The following is a 19,227-nucleotide window of genomic DNA, read 5'->3' as shown; positions in this document are numbered from 1 at the left end:
ACTTTAAAGTAAGAATCAGTGAAACTGACAATTTTACAATTTTCAGAGCATTGATATGTTTTAAAATGCGATATGTGATATATTTTGGCCGGACAGAAAGCATTGGTTTGACAAAATAATGTGTAAACATTGCAAATTAGAAAAGAACCCTTTCCGTAGTTTCTATCACTGTGCTTTCGGCATAGAAACAATCTATTTTAAAGCACATCACTCATCTAGCTTTAAATCAGCACCCTTTTATGTCACTCACTTGCAGTGAACATGATGTAACCATATCAGGGAATCAGAAAGGTTCAATAATGGTCTGTGCTTGAAATCAAAGGCCTGTCAGAGCCAATAGCTGTGACTGCACATACGTGAAAATGCAGGCCTATGGTTTTAATCAACCCTGTCAAAGTCAATAGGAAAGTTCCAGGCATGTGTAGCTTGACTTGGATTAACAGCTGTTCAAATAACAAGAATATTCCTGGTGCTCTTTAAAGTCTATCGGGTTGCATTTCAACAAATACAAAAGCCATACTCAAAATGGTAGATGCAGAATGTGCCGGGGAATTGTTTGCTGCATTCTAATAAGCAACGTTCTCATCTGTGTGTCCTTCCCGTGCACAATATAGTATATATACCAGATTGCTGGCTCTCTTTGAAGAACATCCTCTTTCACATGTTTATATCCTTTATGCATTAGTCATATATTACCATCTGGGCCAGTAAGGGTTCTGGGCTAATATATCGGTTGATGTTGGCAATCACAAAGTTTCCTTCATTGTATATCAGGGGTTTCTGCTTTGGATCAGTCATTGTTTCAATGGTTCCTTCTTGTGCACAGCAAACCTCTCCTTCCTTGCTCTCTGCAGCTGTTTTTGATCTTTCTTTTCTTGATCCTTCTCCATCACCATTTTCCCTGCCTATTGTGCGCCCATTAGCTCCCCACATTGTGGGTACATAATTTTATTATTGAAAGTAGCCGAATGTATTGTATCTGATCTCCATTACCCTGCGCCTGGAATTATGTCCCTGCCCCATGTAAGGGCTGATAGGGAGCAGGGTAATGATTTTTCCCCAGACTTTGGAATGTGAGGGATCCATTCCTGCCATAGCTTCTTTCATTATATTTGCAGTTGGCACTTGAACTATACGAATTCCTAAAGATCAGCCATCATAGATAACTACAATGCCATCGATGGCACATCATTTAACTCTGCCATTCTTTACATTTTGGGCCAATATGTAACTGTACATTTTGCGTCTACTTTTCGCCTGCTTTTTGTACAGTAGACTATTGATCCTGGGTTCACTTTTCTCAAGCATTTCAAACTACCGGGATGACAATTAGATATTGGGGTTCCTAGCTTAATGTTCACTGATTTAGGGAATGCTTGTGTTGCCAATTCTGGTAGGTTGTGTACCCTGCTTCCTCTCTCGTTTCCCACATTTCTCGACAATTGGCAGCCAGGTAAAATGTTCCCTCCTTCTTTCACTTCCTGGATGGAGGCAATGCTTTCCAACTCTCCTGCTTGCAGCTTTACAATGTCATTGAGGAATTATGCCTCGCGGGTTTTTCTTTAGCAAGAGTGTCATATATGGATGTGTCTTTGTTAGTTCGTGCTTGAGGTCTGTATGTTCTGCATCCACCAGACTTATTAATAGCAGAAGAGTTATGTAGGGTTTCGAAGTTCCCCGCAGCCATGATTTCTTGATTATGGTCTCTTTGGTCTATTTCTTACTAGCATTGATGGCTTAGTTGAGGGTGAATTAAGGGACAATGGAATGGTTCTGACATTCTTCATGTTCACAATACAATGTGATATTAACTTGATAGGGAAATACCATGAACTGCTCAGAGTCAGTTCTTCCTGAAGAGCGTGTGCTATGCACTTTGTAAAGATCCTCTTATTACATATGTATGATAGAGACAAAAGGTCAAGGGGTTCAAGAACTTTGATTGGCAGGGGGAATTCTTTACCCTCAGCCACAGCCTTCATGTAATGTTTACTCTATGAGTTGTGAGGTGCAGCGTAAAAGTGTGCATCTTTACAACTGGCAACTGTGCAGCCCTACAGCCTTTATGTTCTTGTGATTCCCCTTCCCTTAAGCTATTTGGGTGGTGTATAGGGAGTAATTGTGAGGTTATCTAGCAACTACACTACAGATACATGTGGTGCAATTGCTGCATAGAAACGGGCTATAAGCGAAACGTTGAATAGTTGATGTAATTAATAACCAATTGACACAGTAGTGGCTAACAACCAACATGCCTAACAGTAATTCATGCCTTCATCAAAAATGATGTGTAGGTGTTCCCCTGACACCAGTCACCACCTGGCCATCTGGATTGATCTGTATACTTGTTGTAATGATGTTACCTGTCCATTGCGTTGCCAGAAGGATCTGGAACGCTGGGGGCTAGGGTACCCGCTCTTTAGTGTAACCCTTTAAGGTGGTAAATGGATGGTCCTTATTGTGATCCACGTGCAAATATACCTTAGTATATGATAGTATCCATCTATGGACAAAGGAGATCAATGCTCCATGGAGAGCTCGAAGGAAATGTTTGTTGAAGCTGCAAGACCTAACACCAGCTTCTCAGTGATAAAGTCCCAAGCGAATAGGCCACAAAATGATAATATTTCCTTTAAATCATTAGCGGGTGACCTTTTTATAGCTTGCCTACCCTGCACGCGGGTCATTGCCTTGTCAGCTGTACGATCTCTGACCTAGATTTCAGACTCCTGCCCAAGATGGCTACTTGGAGGCTGTCGCCTCATTCTTCCAGGATGAAGAGATTAACCCAGTCTACATTATTCATGAGGACACAGCCAAAATAAATACAACAACCCGGAAAATCACCCCGACATGACAGGCACCCAAACCCATGAAATAAGTGTAGATGCACATTCATTTAGAATCATGAGACTGTGAGTGACTAGTTACACACTGTACTGGGTGGATCCATGGGTGGTGTTTGTTTGATATTAGACTAGGAGTGGGCTTTGGGCTTTGGGCCAATGGCCTTTCAGACTGTTTTTTTATCCTCATCCTTTGCAGTGTTTTGTATTGAGTTATACCCTCCTGAGTTTCATCCTTTCTATAGGACATCCTCCAACCCCACCTAAAACCAGTTAGGCTCTCGCCCCAACTATGCAAACTAAGATACAGGAGACAACCTCTTACGACTTACATTTAAGGAGAGAGTTTTAACGATTCCTCATCTTCATTGTTGATCTGGGGATGTTGTTGGGCGATTTTTGGGTGAATGACTGAGTAATCCTTTTGTTGAGTTATCTTTTTTTTTTGCTTGATATCACCGGGCTGTGGCAAACTCTCTTAAGAGGGTTCTGTTCCTACTTACCCTTGACATTGTGCACAAATTACCATTGAAATAGTGACATTCATATGCGGTGCTAAACTCTGCAGAAGAGTTGACTGCCTCGTGCCACAGACACAGAGGTGCTCTCTGCCAGCCTTACTGCAAGGGCAGCAGAAATCAAAGGACCTGTGGCCTCTTCCTCACCATTTGCTTAAATGGCAGTGTGCTCTGGGTCTTGCCTGCTTCAAGAAGCCCCATGATGAGTCTGCAAGATAATTGTGCCTGAGCAGAGGGAGAAACTACACTGCTTAGAGTTGACTCTTCTGCCATCTGGCAATCAGGTATTCATGCTACCATCTGTGGTACCCACTTGCTCACCTAGTCCTCCCTCTGGTTGTTACAGTAGGAAGCCATGCGTTTATTTCTCTATGTCCTGTTAGAATGCCAACACATGTGGAACTACCGGATTGGTCATGGATGTATTGCCTTTCTAGATTTCGTTAGTCACACTCCCTTCCTCTATGTTACCAGTTTATAAATCTGCCAGATGTACCTGATGACTAGTCATTGATTAGATGATTATGCTCATCTCAGTCCCATGTAACAAGTCCCTGTGTACACGCTAATGTGTGTCGTGCCTTCACATGGATATGGGTGCAGTTGTGGAAGCATTTGAGTGTGCCAAGAAACCATGCAGGTGGCAAGAGTGCACGGCATAAGAACCTTTAACATAAAATGTGTTTCCTGAAAAAGCAAGGATTAAGGATTACATCCCTTCTCTGACCCTGACTTATTCGACACATGGTACATCCTGCTATACATATATGTTTTTAAACTCTCTGCATTCATTTGGCTAAAACACCTATTTTCCATCTTGATGCATGGCTAGTGACTGATACACATGTTCAAAGCTTTGGCACGGTAGTCATGGAGGTCAGTTTCCTCAGCAGACCATCAAATCATTTCTCGTTGAATTAGTAACAACATATGTGCCCATTTCGTCCTGCCACAACTTCAATGTATTCATGGACCCTACATTCACTTCAGTGACTTACGCCGTGTGAATTGCATTTTATGTGGAAAATATTTGGTTGCAACAACTGAATTGGATGGGCCTAGTTATTTGCATGTTGTGTTAATTAAGGTGTACCTGTGAAGCCTTTAGGGTGCTGCATATAGGTTTTACATGCCCTACCTATTTCTATATAAAGCATGTAAAGATCTTTCTGGGCATTGTGATCTGTGCATGCCATTTGTGACCAATAGCAAGAGGAGAGACAGAGTCACCGTCACTCCTCATTGTTCTAGTTTCACGTAGGATGGCATCAGACATCGTTTTATTGTTTATCAGACATTTCAGGTGGGAATGTGATGATGCAGTTTGGAGCTGTTGGTCAATGAAGCTTAAAGTGTTGTATACAGCATTGTCTTCAACCCGGATTATTTCCAAGCACAACGCTAGACCCTGAGCTACTTCATTTCATATGGTGATTCACACCTGGTGGAATACCGAGTGGCTAAGTACTCACATTAGCATCTTACACCTATCACCTGAGAAGGTCAGCATGAACAGCATGCAGCCAATAACCTCACACAGGAAGAATGATACAGTCCCAAAGAGGGGCATCTACCACGAGCTTGTCTAACCATTTGCTGAAGGCTATCTCTTCTTTGATTACAGATCATTTGAATGGAATGATTCCTCCATGGACTCAGCAGGAAAGTGAATGTCATGTTCTGACTCCTTGGTAGGCCCTGGCAATTTGTTTAAAAGATGGTTCTCACATGTTTGCAAACCTGCAAGTGAGATTTGGATCACTTTGTAAGTCTTCTCAACTTTTCAGAGCAGCAGTAAAAAAAAACTTTGAAAAGGTGAATTCAAAATGTACAAAGTCTGCACTGAAGGAAAGAAGAGATGGGTGTGAACCTGTGCCTCAGAGAATATAATCAGGGTCAAACACCAAGTAGCACATCCTACAAGCAAATCAGATATTTCGGAATGCTGATGCACCGAGAAATCAAGCCAGTATAGCTTCACATGTAACTCTCAAACCTTCTGGAATTGGTTACCGGTTTCCCTACGTTTGTCTCTCTCATTATTTGTTTTTTGAGAAGATTTCAAAACCATACTACTTTCTCTGTACAAAGGGTCATAATTATACATTTCCCTTTGAAGATGAGCTAGGCTTGGGACTGCCAAACAGGTCTTCAACCTCAGGTTGATACTGGACAAGTATGCCCATGGGCATGGACGCCCAGTCTACTTGGGGTTTATGAACCTTATGAACCTGTCTTTCTAGGAGGGGAAATTTCCAGATCCTTTGAATTACCGCCCGATAACAAATGTCCCTTTCTTGCTGAAAATCATTGACAAAGTTGCCTGCACTCAGTGCAATGCCTTCGTTGAAGAAAGGGGCCTTCTGTCCAACAGCCAGTCTGGCTTTAGAAAAAAACCATGGAACAGAAACAACCTTGGTGGAAATTAGATCTGGCCTTGCTGGAATTGTCAATCAGGGTAGTCTGGCTATGTTGCTGCTGTTCGACCTGTCTGCCGCATTTGATCTTGTAGATCATGATAGGCTGGTGGACAGGCAAACTGAAGTTGGAAAGTGTTCCTAGTCCACTGCTAACTGGTTCAGATCTTTTCTGGGACCAAGAAGAACTACAGTAGCCTTGGGGGATTTCAAGTCTCAAGAGGTCCTCCTTTATTGTGGTGTTCCACAGGGATCCACCGTGTCCCCACTGCTGTATAACATCTATTCCAAGCCTCTTTTCGATCTCTTGGACAGCATGGGTATCCAATATGCAAACTATGCGGATGAAACCCGGATCATTCTGGAATTGTCGGGCTCCTAAGAGCCAGATTCACGACTGATCAGTAGGGTTTTTGATACCATCAAAGACTGGATGGGAAAAAAACTCCATGGCATTAAACGATTAAAAAAGTGACATCTTACATTTTGGCAGTCAAGCTAAGCTTAGGTCACTGGGCACTCAAGGTGAGGCCTTTCTGATTGGAGGGGCCAGAATTCAGGTCGCAGCCAGGTTAAAACCCTGGGAGTGGTCTTTGATTGCCATGTCTCCTACTTAACCTCTAATTGTATTTACATAACTCAGCTGTTGTGGCAGATTCAGCCATACTTGTCAGAAGGAAATAGAGCTCTGTTAGCCTCAGCTACCATGAATTCCAGGCTTAATTACTTAATCACACTTGATTGGTCATCAAACTTGATTGACATCAGGCAAAGGCTAACTATGTGTTTTGGTTCTTGAGTCTGTGAAAAAGGTGTTTGCTGTTCAGTTTAAAGGCCAATTGTCTAGCAATGCCCACTGTGCTAAGCCGACGTACAGATGTTAATGGTCATCATTTGGGCACACTCTGCCCTTACAATGATAGACCTCAGGATCACCGTACTCCCTTATTATTTTTCTGTCCATTATCACGTGCCCTAAAGAAAAGCCTTCTAAATCTGCTGCTAAGAAAGAGGAAATGTAGAACAATAGTTGATGCAAAACAATACCTGTGCATGGACGTCCTTTAGGTGTAGCCAGCAGTCGCACTTGCAACCCCTTGAGGTCTCCTTTGCTACCCCTAGAAAAAAAGTTTTAAAAATAACTTTTTTTTAACAGATTGTAGCTCCTGGGCTGTGGCCAATGTCATATGACTCTTTGTTTCTAGAGTGGCTGGCTTTCTTGTTCAGGCTTCTTTAAAAATACAGGGGTTCCACAAGTGTAACTCTTTGAGCAGTGACCTTAAATAAGAAAGAAAAGGAATAACAAATAATGTGTCTTTCTGGAATTCTATAAAATAATTGCTAGACTCATTAAAGGTTTATTTCAGGCACACTTCAGGAGGCGAGCCACTGATTTAGTCTGTTCTTAAACACCCCAAATTCACAATGCAGCCAAAATCCTCCAAAAAGCATTTAGAGAAGAATAAGCATCCATCTCGGGCTATGTATTGTGCTTTTCGCAAGTTGTAGTTATAGCATGTTCTGTTCTGCTGATACATATGGTGATCAATTCTTGTATGAAATGTATATCTCGTTACAGTGATATTGTAACCATATTTTTCATAGTATACTTAGAAACAATGCTGTGATATGCCACTTCCTGTTTTGTCAAGGGGTAAACGGTCGTGTTCCATCGCTTTCCGTGATGTCACTTTGGGGTGGGTTCAAATTACATCACTTCCTGTGATGTAATCAGGTGGTCAAGGGTCATGTGATGTCACTTCCACTACCCCTGGCATTTTGGTGAAATAACGTCCCTATACCTGTGTTCTTTCCTGGATAAACAAGCTGCTTATGCTGTATAATCCTTCATCAAAGGAGCATTATTATTGAAGATGAATGTGGCCCGAGCAATTCACATATTTATTTGTATTTGTATGGGTTTTACTACTGTTATTTCTGTTTTTAACTGTTCTATTCTGTCCACCGCTCACCCGAAACCACATGGCAATGCATAATTTGTGTTGTTCTCCGATAGACATCTCTACCCCATACCCTTTTAATTTTGCTCAGTAAACATAAAATAGTTTTAGTTTTGTACTGTATTGAGGGGTCCCCATCCTGAAACCCCAGGAGTGACCCATTTGTATTCAAGCAGGGGCTACCCCCACGGAACCGCAGTACTTTCCCATTTGTTTACCTAGCTGACTTCCATCCTTTCCCCCGCCTTCTACTCCAACTCCCCTCCAAGGGCCAATCCAATGGCTGTGTAATCCATCCCATAAGCCCCAGTAGCCTGCCCATAAACCGCACCTTACCTAAGGGTGTAGTCCTAACAGCGTAGACTCGGACACGGCAAGCCCTCCTGTGCTACGGTTATGCATGCCCTCATGCACTGCCTCACAGGGAGAGAGAGCGGTGCCCAACACACACATGTGGGACCCAACCCGAAAAATGAATGTTCCACAGGATTCAGAATATGGACACATCAAACATTTCCTTTTAGCAAATGTTGGTCTAATTTCAGAGTTATAAAACCTGTGGAGAACAATCTGTTTATAGCCCTACCAGGGACATGGGCCGTCTATCTAAGAATAACAGTATTTACAGTTGTCGGAACAGTAATCACTATTCCAACATGATTTTTAGAAATACTGCTTGTACCAAATTTGCCTCTAGCACCTAAATCTGTCGATCAGTGGGTCATGTCTGGCAGGCAGTGGTGCTGGGTACTTTTTGCCAAGTAGTAGAACATGAGAAGATGGTGGCTGTCGGTCGGGGAGACACAACATGCTGAAATATATCGAGATCTATTAACTCAAAATGAGACTTGTGCTCTGATGGATGCACTCGGGTGGAAGATACTAAAAGTGAAAGCACAGATCAGAAGGAGAGATAGCAGTAGATTGCCTGATGTAGTCATGTATCATCTTCTTTGTGCAGATACTCTTTTTTGGATACTCCACTTCGGATAATTGCTTCTGCAGACATGTTTTCAGGAGATGCTCAATACAGGGGTCTAGGGATGCTAGATGCTCCAGAAAATGTGACCATGTTTGCAATCACACTGATTTAACGTTCCCATTCTCTGCCTCAGGATGAAGGCCACATACTTCCTCCAAGCATTTATGGCCTTCATTAGGTAAACGTTAGTAGAAGGTATGATTTGGATTGCCATTAACCTTATCATTCAAGATTTGGTGATGCAACACTGTGGCTTAGGCTCTTTTAAGGAGCACACATGGTCTTGTTTGCCTACAATTTGCAACAATAGTGTTAGGGCATGTGCCTATTAATTGGTTTGATTGCCTTGCACTAGACCAAAGGAAGGGAGGTCCTCTGCTAAAACACGAGAACAAGCATTGCCTCTGAGCTTGTGTCATTCCCCAGACTGAAGACCTGCTCGTAAACCTGGAATGTCCTGGTCTGTTGAGGTACACTTCTTTCCCGCAAACCTGGAGCCGTTGTGCCTGTCTGGTAGATTTGTGGTCTTGGAGGAGAATGGAATCAGAATCATAATCTAGCTCTCTGAAGTCAGGAGCTGTGCTCCCTCAGTCCCAACCCTTGGCTGGGATAAGAAGAGCGTTCAGCCTGTCTGAATAGCCTGTGATTGTTCCGCAGTCTCTGTACCCAAGTAGAAAGTGTTTGCAGAGCCCGGTTCTAAAAAGTACGTACTACAGACACTGACCTGCAATTGGTGAACAATGCTAAATGCCCACTGTCACAATTTTAACAAGGTTTTAGTATGCATGAAGGAGTAGCGGGGACCAGGAAAACAAGCTAGCATAAGTCTGGACAGGGTGTGTGATATCTCAAGCCTAAATATGTGTCTGGACTAGACACACTTGAAAAATATATGGATGCACAAAGGTCCACCAAAAAGAGCTGTTGCAAATGCATTCCGGGCCAATAGTGTCCTGTTTGACTTGAGAAATTCTACTGAAGGAGTACAAACTCAAAATAATCGATGTCCGCACATCTCCCGGCTAGAGCTTTTTGTCTTTTAGAAAATGTATCTTCCAAGAGTATTCAAAGTTTTCGAAGCCTTCCCTTGTCCGCACTGACTGCAGCCTCGTCCCACTGGACTGACCATTGCTGCAAGTCCAGCAACGCCTCTATAATACTCCAGTCGTCGATATTCACTTGAATGTGTAGCCTTGCCTGACCCTCAGGTTCTTGGTGAAGACCCATGTAACATAAGATATTAATGTGTTCCTTAGATATTAATGTGTTCCTAAGGCATGAACTGACTTCCACAAAAGCATTTAGCTATATTGAGAACTATTTTATGTTTACTAATTTGTCCTCAATGTTTTGTAGCAGGTAGAAAGGTGCTTAGGCGAACATGTTCTACTGTATGCCTTTAATTGTATAAGTGTTCTTTACATGCCCACCATTTCTCATGCCACCCCAGCATTTCCCAGGATACCCCAGGGGGGTTCCTTGCATAGCCCTGTGATGTCGCCCTGGTGTGGTTGTGAGAGCTTTCCAGGCATATCAACATCTTCGACAAACGGTTGGCATGCCAGCTGAACAGATTGCAAATTTGATCCATAGTTGCCAAACCATCATCCTCTATATTCTTTAACCATTGTGTTTGTTTCAGTGAATCTGTCAGAGATCTGCTGACAGCCATGGCCATAATGAAAGACCTGATGCATTTCTTTGCTATCTCATGGTGATAGTGTCCCTTATCTCTAGGGAGGCAGACACTCTTCCTAAGGAAATGGATGAGGATAATATTAGACAAGTGGGTCCTACACATTCTCGGTTGTTGCTACCCATTTTGTTTAGAACCCCATACAAGCCTACACCTATATGTCAGATTTTAAACGTCAATTACTTTTCTTGCCTGGATCCCATATAACAGACCCAGAAATGTGCTTTTCTGGGGAACCAATCCCTTCCTGTGCTGCCGGATGTTGTGCCTGGTGCTGCTGTAGCCCCTAAAAATCAGAACCATTCTTCGATTCTTTCCATGCTGAACATTGGTAGCATAAAAAAGCCCTGCAGAAAGCCAAGCCACAAAATGAGTACCCACGCAAGTTCCTACTAGTCTGTCGGACATAGGAAGCGATCTTAACTAGAACTGTGCCCATGCTTTGGGAACATGGGAGGCGTGTTGGGCATTGAAAAGCTCTTTTATTTGAATATGCATGAAGCATTTGGTTGCATCCCAGCTCAGATGGCAAACATGTCAGATCTTCCTCCAAAATGCACACCCCCGTGTCCTTATCTTGAGGGGTTCACACCAAACTGAAAACTCCCAATGCTGTTGTTTAAGGAAATAAATCTATTGAGTGATTGCGAACTTGTTTGCCTATTCTCGTTGGAAGATCTTACATGTAGATCATGCCACCCTGCCCCCTTGCAGGTGGTAGTATTTGTGTATATTTTGGGGTTGGCAGAATCCTGCATGCGTTATTTACCTGCAAGTCAAATATCCATTGTAAACCCTGGACTTAGCATGAATAATATTTTGACCTCCCAGTGTCACTATGAATAACCCTTAAGAACTCATCCCGGATGTGCTGGGGTTAAGAATGTGAATGTTGCGAAGGGTACCTGAAGAACACAGCAAGTTCATTGAAGCTTTTTAGCTTTGATATGCATTCTCTTCAGCAGCCTGTGAAATTGTCCATCCAGCTAGCACACATGGACTTTCTCTCGATCGCCATACTATGAGACAGGACAGAGGTTGAAGCATCTGGCTCTGTGTTTCCTAGGCAGCTCTTCAGTGAACAGCAGGCACACTATGCAGGCTGATTTAATGTAAGAACATCAAATCTGAGCAATGAGGCTTAAACAATGAAATTTCAAGGACATTGTGGATGGCATGTTGGAGTGTCAACACCCATGCATTTGTCTGAACCTGAAAACATCAATCGCTCAAGTCTGTCCCATTGGGAAAGTGCTATTATTTTACACTATTTGACAAAGGAAGGAATTCATAAAAACATAGTGATGGTCTAACTTGTTTATACTAACAACTTTTAGGAGATGGGTGCATTAGGACTTGCTGTGTTTGGTCAGTCATTGGCCATATCTTTGATCTAATTGCATATCATTGTGGGTAACAGATTTCACTAAATCTCATTGATCAACAAGTTTCCCACACAAAGTGGCTCAAATACAGCGAGAATACACTGGTACGGGGTTTTTGCCCTGTTGACAAACATATGTCTGATATGCATTGGCAGATAACAAACAAATGGTGTCTGTTTTCTCTGGAATGAAGTTACACATTAAAAATCTGACCACAGATTTCTGATTATGTCGTCAGTCATGACAAATGTCTTCAAACGTAATTAACTGAACTAGCTGTTTCAGCACCTGCTGTGAGCACACAGTTCTAGGGAAAATCTTCTCAGAGTCTCTTCATGGGATATTTGGGTGCACTGCTGGAGATTAACAAAAGAACAAGAATCTAATTGCAGCGTATTAGTTATTTTAAAGTGTACAACGTATTTAGATGCACTTCATTAAACTTCTTAAATAGTTTTCCTGCAACGCATTAGAAGCTGCATCTCAGTATTTTCTAATCCAAACAGATTCTACACTTAGGCTATGTATCAACAACTGTAACATCTTCCATTAGCTTTAGCAAAAGGGCTTTTACTAATGGTAGCCTGTGGCTATGTACTATTAGGAACAAAATACCAGGTACGATACGTAAAAAGGATATTACAGTCACCTCAGAGTTCTATGACCTTATAAAGAAAGGAAGTCCTTGGTGACTTGCAATGTCCTTAAAACATACGATAGGACTACTCTATCCAATATGTGATCCATGAACGTCTAGGGGCAAAGGAATAATTTATGGAAAAGGTGTACAAGGAAGGCATATGTTGTAAACTAAGCCTCCTTCCCAATCAAGAACACCAGAAGTTAAGTAGTTTACATGTAGGTTTTTTTCTCTTGTTCGTAAGTAGAGAAAGCACTGGGACATCCATCCAGCCCAGCACATTAGGTCCAACTGGCACCAGTAGAACCCAGCACTCCAAACATCCATCAACACTCCACCTAGAGTCCCAGTGACATCACCACACCAACACTCCACCTAGAATGTCAGTGACATCACCAGACCATCATAACACTCATAGCCATAATCAAGCCCCAGCACAGATTATGACAGCTTACTATATTTCATTAAAATGTGCTGAATCAGAGACCCACAATATCTTCCGGTTAGATTTTTTTGAAATTAGTTTCTTGCCTTTGTAGCACAATACAATTTCGCCTCATTATAAGTTTAGCAGTCCGGAAATAAGGGTGCCGGTAGACACTCTTTCTGGACCAGCAAACTATGGGGCACGGTATACCTGGCAGGCCTGACCTGCCAGGAGTTCAGGGCCCTACCGGCAGACTTTTCACTGAAGCACTGGCACTGTTACTTCAGGGTTTCTCATTCCCATGGAGTCCTACAGCACTCCATGGGAATGGCAAATAACCGTACCGCCTCTGCTTATGAAATCCCAGTAGCACTGTGATGTCCGGTAGCAGTAACAGTGTTATGGGGTTACTGCCAACCTCATAATGAGGCCCAATGTATCTCTGGCTGCTTTGTTATCAATTTCTCGTTGTTACCCCCCCAGGTAAGACAATGAACGTTCTACATGTCATACCTAATCTGATTGCTTCTTCAAGTTCAATGTTTGGTCACAGACGAGTGGTCAAGAAGGAGCCCATGCTTGTTGACCTGTAGTTAGTGAGAGGCAGGTAATTATGCTACTAAATGCATTGCCTTGTTTATATATTGGTATGCCACAAAGGCTGCAGCCCTGCTAGATAACAGTTTAAGAAAGCCCCATCAGTCAGTGCTTACTTTGTAAAGAAATAAATGCCAAGGCCCACATTTCTTTAGGTACGCCTGTGCCACTTTGGGAAGCAGGCCGCCAGCATACTGCTGCCACCACCCAGTGTAGTTCTCCACAATTTAGGGTTGCAGCTACAAATCCTACCATCTCATTAGGGTTCGGTATCCATGGAAGATGTGTAATTTACAACTACAAATCAATAGAACATAAATTAGCATAGTATGCTGGTTGCATCTTGAAATGAGACACCAAATGTTTATTTTTTTCTTTAAACACATCGGGCGTGAGCGTTTTCAATAAGAAGATCCCATTGAAAAAGGTTTTATAAATCAGGCCCATCATCTTCATTATCATTTTCCTCTGCTTCCCCTGCAGAACCACATGACCTACCTGTCTGCTGAACCGACTGGTTGCTTAGACACCCTCAGAGTCTCACTTGGTACCAGACTCTTTCTTGATCAGTCGACCTTGCACTAGCTACGTGCCTACCACGCACTTAGGCACTGTAACTGTAACCCTACAGTCCCTTGTTCTCCTTGCACTACCCAGAGCTGTGCTGCCCTGGCCGCACTTACTCAGAGCATTGCTGCCCTGTTTTCCCTTCCCCTCTCCCTTGCACTTCCCCACCCTCTCTTTTCCCTTGCACTTCTCCTTCTCGCACTTGCACAATCTGAATGACACAAGGCCTAGTAAGATCGTTTGTCTTGTCCTCCCTCTGTCTTCCCTCCCTTGTCTTGTCGCGCCTAGAAACACTTGTGTACAGGCACGTTATTAATTACTTATCATATCATACAGACCATCCAATGGCATACCATTGTGAGCGAAGAGATTGCACTAAACCTCACTGATCAGCAAGTCTTTCACACAAAGTGGCTCTGATGCAGTGAGAATACACTGGCACAAAGTGTTTGCCCTGATGACGAACAACAATCCAAAATGCATTGACAGATAACATATGAACTTTGTCTTTTTTCTCTGTAATGAAGTTACAGATTGAACATCTGACCATAGATTTCTGATTACATTGTAATTTCGGATGAATTTGTTCAAATGTAATGAGCTGAAGTAGCCGTTCCAGCACCTACTGTGAGCACACATCTCTGGAAACTCGTTTCAGAGTGTATTTATATAGTTTGCATTAGCGAGGTGCCTTGGACATGTCCTGTCGAGCTCCTACATATACTGTTGTTATAGTAAATAATAAAACATTTTTGGAAACGATGCCCACCTTCTTCACTTTTTGGATTCAAAATAAATAAACGACCATTAACAGTTCCTTCTCCATCACTGGCTGGAAAGTGTCACAGAAAGCTACTTTGCAAGAAAGCAATTTGTAATGCCAGTGAGAGCATTCATTGACTGCTGCGGTGACAGCTGGAGTTCTGCTGTGTGCTGGCTCAAGCAGCAGGCATTGTGACGTCACGACTCATCTGAAATAATTGATTCCACAGAGCGATAGTGATGTATCTTTCTTATTACAGGTCAGTAATGATATCAACACTAGACTGTCATTATTGCTCTCTGCTGTATAATTCTTGTGGAAGGAATGGAGTTTCACTCGCTATCTTGACCAGCTGCAAATCAACAGTTTGATGAAGACCCTATAGAATCCGTGCGCAATGTTAACTTCAGAATAGTACAGTAGTGTGATTAAATATTGGTTAGAAAAATTCAAGTCAAGAAGTTGTTTACCTCAAAATAGACTGAACAACAACAGCAATAACAAAGTATTGAAAAGAAATGGGGGGGGGTGATATTTGAGGAGTTCTTTTAGAGAGGTCTCCTTCGTCCTCATGTAATCATTTTAAGAAAGCTTTCATAAATACTCTATTTCAGTAACAATCAATAATGTTATTAGGCCGTGTAAAGCCATCAAAGAAACCTTAAACAGACCCTTGTTACCTGGGCAATTAGAGGTAAATCATAAAGTTGTCACATCAGGCAAAACTGATTTCAGTGTTGACTAATCCCGCGTAGCCCGTAAAACCTGCTACAATGGATGCACAGTGAGGATTCGCCAGAAACCTGATGTTTGGTCAATAGAATGATGACAATGCTCTGCACTATATATGGTGACACACCATTATATCACTGCTAAGGTGTCCCTATGTCGTTTAACCTGCACAAAAAAAGAGTTTTAAGGTGCAAGGTCTTTTACAATGATAACATTGTGGAATGAAATTATGGAAAGAGGGAATAACAAAAGTTGAAAAAAGGGAAGTACCGGAGCTGACCAAGTAATAGTAAACAAAAAAAACAGTATTTAAGGGTTTTACTTTTGTCCTCATGAAACGACTGCCAGTAGACATAGCACTGAAAGCATGGCATGGATCCGTGTGTCTTGCTGTCGTTACACAATGTATTAGGTTGAAGGTGCTTCCCATCATCCATTTGGCACGTGGGCCCTTATTAATATCAAACATCTCAGTAGATCTGTATTCCATCTTATTTGAAGGCGAGGCTGTTTGGTCCTTCCCAGTGCAAGATGCTCATTGCTGGAACAACCTGCCCCAGTCTTCAGCATAAGAAGAATTTCTTTTTAGTATGGGCTATTAGGTGGCACTTTTGTGCCACCTATAATGCAAAACTATTGCATTGGAGTACAGATAAAGAGAAAGGCATATGAGGAGAGACACAAAGCTTGAAGGTATTGTTTGGTTGTTGGCCCAGCCATTAATTGCCAATAGCCATACTTATCCCTATAGCCATTCCCACCCAGTTCGAGCCCCTGCCCCTGCCTGCCCTAAGCACCTCCTCCTGGGAACTCTTTGAGCTCGATTTAACAAGCCTTGCCATCAAACTTTGTGCTGGAAGTGCCTGTCAGTGCTTTTTCAAAGCAGTCTTCTGAGAGTTAATGACTTAATTGGAGCTGTAAAGATGCTACTGGTATAATAAAAAGGTCTTAGCCAGGTTTACCTTCAGCCACTCAATTTATAAGCACTATGCTCTCCGTCACTGAAGCCCTGTTTAAAACAATAATTGTCCAAGCCAACAGTTGCGACTTGTGCACTGCTATTAGATGCCCAGGTACTTGCACCATTTTGCACCTGCTACCTTCAATGTCCAGTTAATACCAATAGGGCAGTGCCTGGCAAGTGCCTTTCCTATGCCCCCACAAAAGCCCAAACTGTTAACATTGCCAATGCTTGCTGAGCTTTAGCAAGGTACCAAAGCAGGGCTCGATTGGGAACAAAAAGAGGCACTGGAAATATTTTTCAAAAGAGACCAATAACACACCAAGCAAGCCAACCCCTCTAAGTAGGGTTTGGAGGGCTCATCCTACAAAACATGTTTGGAGAAATTGATCCTAATTGTGGTTTTTAAAGAAAATGGCCCTCATTATAACTTTGCTGGTCTGGGAAAAATGCAGTAAAAAATGTCGATCATTCCGGTACCAGCATTTTGTACCTGTGTTGCTCTGTGTCGTCTTGCTGCCAAGGTGAGCCCGTTGCCCCTGAGCTAGCCCTCCGAGACGAGGATAGCTCAGGATAGCTAAGTATGAGAAATTACCGAAGGAACGGGGCGGTGTATGCAAAGTAGAGGTGGTAAGAGCAGCAGAAAAGATGGGGACCCACACAAAAGAGTTCCCTGGAGGCCAATCCACCCTTGTAGCGAACACCCTGTTGTTTCCAGCAAAAGCGGGGATTGTTTGTTGTGTGACACAGTCCAGCAGTGAATGCTTCAACTTTACAAATGTCTTCGTGTAAAACATAATATAACATAAGGCTGTTTGGCTCCGTCAAATCGTTTTGCCCCATCTCAACAGTAAAAAATCATGAAAATAAATGTATCTTTCCTAAAGGCGGCAATGTCCTTTTCTCTCCACTCAAAAGGCGTCCTTCTGAGTGATTCTTGCCACTTTCTTAGCTGCTATGTTTGAAGAACTGAGCCTGGGGCTATGAGGGGCCATAGTTTTGCTTCCAGTGAAGATGTGGTTAGAGCGGCTGGAAACGGGTGGCTATCGCCTGGCTGTGTCAGCAATTTCCAGAGGGTCTCCCCGTTGCTTGGAAGACAATGATACACATTAGTACAAGGGTCTGCAAACTTTGGCTCTCCAGATTTGTTGGACTATAACTCCCAACATTCCTAACCAGCATAGTTAAGAGCCAGATATCATGGGAATTGTAGTCCAGAAACACCTGGAGAGTCAAAACTTGCAGACCCCTTCACTAGGAAGACCCATGGGTGTGCGTGGGAAACAACTTGCTTTGTTTTAATGACTGTTACATCTTTATACTTAATCCAGAAAGACATGTGCACCGATGCAAAAGGTGGAACATTAAAAAAAAAATGAACTATCAAACATGACTAACAGTCTTATATTGAAATGCACATTTTTAAATAAGTGCATTTATGAAAAGGTAAGTGACCTCGTTATATGAAAAGGTGTACATTGGTGTAGGACGATTTTAATGATGTAATGTAGGTATTGTATGGGCAGCAGTGAGAAGGTAGTTGATAAAAAGGCTGCATCACTCCAAAATTACACCTGTCACTCAAACGAACAGCGATTCTATGGCATAATGTGTGTCCAGGGTTCTAGGCCATCTGAAGAGCACATTTTAAAAGGACTTTAGAAAGCTGGCTTGGGTCACAGACACCCGGGCGCTTCCCGCCATAACCCCCCTTTGTCTAAAGATAAAGGAATGGAATGTGCTGCCATTACCCCGTTTGAGAAATTGCCTCTTTTGCATTTGGAGATTTTACAGGCTTTCCACACACATTATTTGTTATTTAATCTTTGACTCATTGACTCATTGATAAACTTCATTACGCTGACACCTCATCTTCCTTGTCGGAGACCAATACAAAGAGAGGGAACTATACTGGCAAGCACGTTGCTTAAAAAATAATTTCATTTGAAAAAACTGATCCCATCGCCCAATGGGAAATGGGCATACATGCCATGCCCTCTCCCATAACCTACTGTCTATGTCAAACAATACATCAAAGTCCCACACGCAAACAGGGACTGATTGAAGGACTGAGGACCGCAATGAGGATTAGGACTCAGAGTAATGTCGCGAGAATTACCTCATCTAACATCCTCCTTGTCATAATCCTATGCCAAGTCAAGATATGACAAATCAACCGACTTTGATCACCCAAAAAACACTGTCCCTGTAAGTGCTGCCAAACACATCACACTTTAACCAGTTGGATGTAGCAGACTAGAAGCCTGCAGAATGTGAAACCGTAATGCCAAAGGACCCAGCCGTCTGATCTCCACTCGCACCTCATGGTGACGGAAACATGGAGATGCCCATGTGAAAGCCCTGCAGATTTCCATCATTGACCAAGAAGAGGCAAACCGTCTAGGAGACTGACTCTAGACTACTGGGGGGAGGGAAATGTGTTTCAATGTATAGGGCACCCATCTCGTCTCACCCATTTAGGCAGCAGTGGGTACTTTCATTCCACTATGAGCAGGGCCAGAAAAAAGGAAAAGATGTAAGAAGAGTGAAAGGGTATTCTACCCACTCGAATGGGTGGAAAGAAAAGGAACAAAAAAAGGTAAACTGCTGGTTTAGGGGAAAAAATGACCCCACTTTCAGGAGCAAGTTGGGGAGGGCCTTGAAATCAAGCCATGTAACGTAAAGTACAGATATGGCTCAGAACCCTTCATCCCCCTGCTAACCTCCATGGCCCA

At 42.7% G+C, this 19,227-nt stretch overlaps 1 protein-coding gene across 1 annotated transcript in view; it reads left to right on the top strand.

Annotated features, from left to right (window-relative positions):
- The window catches only part of LRRC7 (leucine rich repeat containing 7), a 3,010,809-nt gene that overhangs the window by 2,711,761 nt on the left and 279,821 nt on the right, over positions 1–19,227 (top strand). The window lies entirely within an intron of this gene.

Source organism: Ambystoma mexicanum, chromosome 1q (assembly GCF_040938575.1).
Source record: "Ambystoma mexicanum isolate Mex_15411 chromosome 1q, UKY_AmexF1_1, whole genome shotgun sequence".
Lineage (NCBI taxonomy): Eukaryota > Metazoa > Chordata > Amphibia > Caudata > Ambystomatidae > Ambystoma > Ambystoma mexicanum.
Note: the sequence above shows the minus strand (reverse complement) of the source record. Positions and strands in the feature narration are given on the sequence as shown.